The sequence below is a fragment of the Arachis ipaensis genome, chromosome B6 (assembly GCF_059453495.1).
Source record: "Arachis ipaensis isolate K30076 ecotype BB chromosome B6, ASM5945349v1, whole genome shotgun sequence".
Classification (NCBI taxonomy): domain Eukaryota; kingdom Viridiplantae; phylum Streptophyta; class Magnoliopsida; order Fabales; family Fabaceae; genus Arachis; species Arachis ipaensis.
In genome coordinates this window covers 93,772,569-93,776,772 of record NC_142441.1, presented here as the reverse complement: position 1 = coordinate 93,776,772, position 4,204 = coordinate 93,772,569, and the positions used below count along the sequence as shown (strand labels likewise).

At 33.9% G+C, this 4,204-nt stretch overlaps 1 non-coding gene across 1 annotated transcript; it reads right to left on the bottom strand.

Moving 5' to 3' along the window:
- Window positions 1-3,860: 3,860 nt before the first annotated feature.
- Window positions 3,861-3,968, bottom strand: LOC148561818 (small nucleolar RNA R71). The gene has a single exon (XR_015886814.1). It is a non-coding gene; the product is annotated as a small nucleolar RNA R71 (small nucleolar RNA).
- Window positions 3,969-4,204: the final 236 nt, after the last annotated feature.

Here is a 4,204-nt window from a genome sequence, read left to right as displayed (position 1 = left end):
TAACGTCAGAACTGGCATAAAAACTGGAGTTAAACGCCCAAACTAGCACAAAAGCTGGCGTTGGAAAGTAGACATCCAGGGCTTTCCAGCAATATATAATAGTTCATACTTTGAATAAGGATAGACGACGTAAACTGGCATTGAACGCCAGTTCCATGCTGCATTCTGGAGTCAAACGCCAGAAACAGGTTGCAAAGTGGAGTTAAACGCCAGAAACAGGTTACAAACTGGCATTCAACTCCAAGAAAGACCTCTACACGTGTAAAGCTCAATGCTCAGCCCAAGCACACACTAAGTGGGCCCCAGAAGTGGATTTCTGCATCATTTACTCATTTCTGTAAACCCTAGTAACTAGTTTAGTATAAATAGGACTTTTTACTATTATATTTAAAAATTCTCTTTGATTAGTTTTATGCTATCTTAGACCTTTATAGGGGCTGGCCATTCGGCCATGCCTGAACCTTCATCACTTATGTATTTTCAACGGTAGAGTTTCTACACACCATAGATTAAGGTGTGGAGCTCTGCTATTCCTCAAAGATTAATGCAAAGTACTACTGTTTTTCTGTTCAATTCAAGCTTATTCCTATTCTAAGATATCCATTCGTACCCAAGAACATGATGAATATGATGATTATGTGACGCTCATCATCATTATCACCTATGAACACGTGCCTGACAAACACTTCCGTTCTATATGCAAACAAGCTAGAATGAGTATCTCTTAGATATCTAATACAGGGGACCGAGTCTGAGATATTAGAATCTTCGTGGTATAAGTTAGAACCCATGGATGGCCATTCTTGAGATCCGAAAAGTCTAAACCTTGTCTGTGGTATTCCGAGTAGGATCTGGGAAGGGATGGCTGTGATGAGCTTCAAACTTGCGAGTGCTGGGCGTAGTAACAGACGCAAAAGGATAGTAAATCCTATTCCAGTATGATCGAGAACCGCCAGATGATTAGCCATGCAGTGACAGCGCATTGGACCATTTTCACAGAGAGGATGGGATGTAGCCATTGACAACGGTGATGCCCTACATAAATCTTGCCATGGAACGGAGTAGGAATGGTTGGATGAAGACAGCAGGAAAGCAGAGGTTCAGAAGAACGAAAGCATCTCTATACGCTTATCTGAAACTCTCACCAATAAATTACATAAGTATCTCTATCCTAGTGATATTTTATTTATCTTTTACTTATCAATTCACAAAACTATTTGAATCTGCCTGACTGAGATTTACAAGGTGACCATAGCTTGCTTCAAGCCAACAATCTCCATGGGATCGACCCTTACTCACGTAAGGTTTATTACTTGGACGACCCAGTGCACTTGCTGGTTAGTTGTACGAAGTTGTGAAACAGAATTAAGAACATGAACGTGCTTATTAAATTTTTAGCGCCGTTACCAAGGAAGGAATGATCACGATTTCGCACACCAACGCTTATCTGAAATTCTCACCAATGAATTACATAAGTATCTCTATCCTAGTTTATATTTTAATTATGTTTTTATTGTCAATTCACCATAACCATTTAAATCTGCCTGATTGAGATTTACAAGGTGACCATAGCTTGCTTCAAGCCGACAATCTCCGTGGGATCGACCCTTACTCACGTAAGGTTTATTACTTGGACGATCCAGTGCACTTGCTGGTTAGTTGTGCGAAGTTGTGACAAAGTGTGATTCACATTTGAGAGCACCAAGTTTTTTGGCGCCGTTGATCGCAATTTCGTGCACCAAGTTTTTGGCGCCGTTGCCGGGGATTGTTCGAGTTTGGACAAATGACGGTTCATCTTGTTGCTCAGATTAGGTAATTTTATTTTAATTTTAAGCTTTTTATTTCTTATTTTTGAAAAATACAAAAAAAAATTTCTTCTTTTTCGTCCTTCCCAAAATAATTTTCGAAAAAAAAAAAGTAATAAAACCAAAAATATTTTATGTTTCTTGTTCGAGTCTAGAGTCAAATTTTAAGTTTGGTGTCAATTGCATATTTTTTAATTGTTCCTTAAAAAAATTTTCAGAAATTCATGCATGATGTTCTTCATGATCTTCAAGTTGTTCTTGATAAGTCTTCTTGTTTGATCTTTAAAATTTCTTGTTTTGTGTCTTTTTTTGTTTTTCATATGCATTCTTGAATTCTTAGTGTCTAAATATTAAAAATTTCTAAGTTTGGTATCTTGCATGTTTTCTTTTATTGAAAATTTTTCAAAAATACATACTTGATGTTCATCATGATCTTCAAAGTGTTCTTGGTATTCATCTCTGCATTCAAAGTGTTCTTGCATGTTTTCTTTGTTTTGATCCAAAATCTTTATGTCTTGAGTCTTTTTGATATTTTTCTCTTTCCTTATTAAAATTCAAAAATCAAAAAAATATCTTTCCCTTATTTCACTCATAAATTTCAAAAATTTGAGTTGATTTTTTCAAAACTTTTTAAAATTTAGTTGTTTCTTATGAGCCAAGTCAAATTTTCAATTTAAAAATTCTATCTTTTTCAAATCTTTTTCAAAAATCAAATCTCTTTTTTTATTTTTCTTTCATAATTTTCAAAAATTTCAAATTGATTTTCAAAAATCTTTTTCTTATTTTGTTTCATAATTTCAAAATATTTACTAACAATTAATGTGATTGATTCAAATTTTTTTTAAGTTTGTTACTTGCCTAGTAAGAAAGGTCCAATCTTTAAACTCTAGAATCATATCTTTTTAGTTTCTTGTTAGTCAAGTAATCAACTTTGATTTCAAAAATAAAATCTTTTTAAATTTCTTTTTCAAATCTTTTTCAAAATAAATTTTAATCACATCTTTTTCAAAAATCAATTTCAAAATCTTTTCTAACTTCTTTTCTAACTTCCTATCTTTTCAAGATTTGATTTTCAAATCTTTTTCAATTAACCACTTAACTTTTTGTTTGATTTTTATATTTTTCAAAACTACCTAACTAATTTCCTCTCTTCAATTTTCGAAAATCACCTCCCTCTTTTTCAAAATTCCTTTCTAATTAATCAATTATTTTAAATTTTAATTTTAATTTTATTTCTTTTTTTTATTTTTGAATTCTAACCTTAATTTTTAAATTAAAAACAAAAAATTTTTATTTTAATTTATTTAATTTTCGAAAATTCCATCCCTCATCCCCTTCTATTTATTTATTTATCTACTAACACCCCTCTTTCACTCAAAAAAATTCGAACCCAATACTTTCCCCTGTGTTTGGATTCTTATCTTTTTCTTTTTCTATTCTTTTCTTCATCTACTTACATAAAGGAATCTCTATACTGTGACATAGAGGATTCCATACTTTCTTTTCTATTTTCTTCTTTTTCATATGAGCAGGAACAAGGATAAGAACATTCTTGTTGAGGCTAATCCTGAACCTGAAAGGACTCTGAAGAGGAAGCTAAGGGAAGCTAAAGCACAACTCTCTGGAGAAAATCTGACTGAAATTTTCGAAAAAGAAGGAGACATGGCCAAAAAAAATAACAATGCAAGGAAGATGCTTGGTGACTTTACTGCACCAAATTCCAATTTACATGGAAGAAGCATCTCAATCCCTGCCATTGGAGCAAACAATTTTGAGCTAAAACCTCAATTAGTTTCTCTGATGCAACAGAACTGCAAGTTTCATAGACTTTCATCAGAAGATCCTTTTCAGTTCTTAACTGAATTCTTGCAAATCTATGATACTATTAAGACCAATGGGGTTGATCCCGAGGTCTACAGGCTTATGCTTTTCCCGTTTGCTGTAAGAGACAGAGCTAGAATATGGTTGGACTCTCAACCTAAAGACAGCTTGAACTCTTGGGATAAGCTGGTCACGACTTTCTTAGCCAAGTTCTTTCCTCCTCAAAAGCTTAGTATGCTTAGAGTGGATGTTCAAACCTTCAAATAGAAAGAAGGTGAATCCCTCTATGAAGCTTGGGAGAGATACAAGGAACTAACCAAAAAGTGTCCTTCTGACATGCTTTCAGAATAGATCATCCTGGATATATTCTATGATGGTCTGTCTGAGCTATCAAAGATGTCACTGGACCATTCTGCAGGTGGATCCATTCACCTAAAGAAAACGCCTGCAGAAGCTCAAGAACTCATTGACATGGTTGCAAATAACTAGTTCATGTACACTTCTAAAAGAAATCCTGTGAGTAATAGGACGCCTATGAGGGAAGGAGTTCTTGAAATTGATACTCTGAATGCCATATT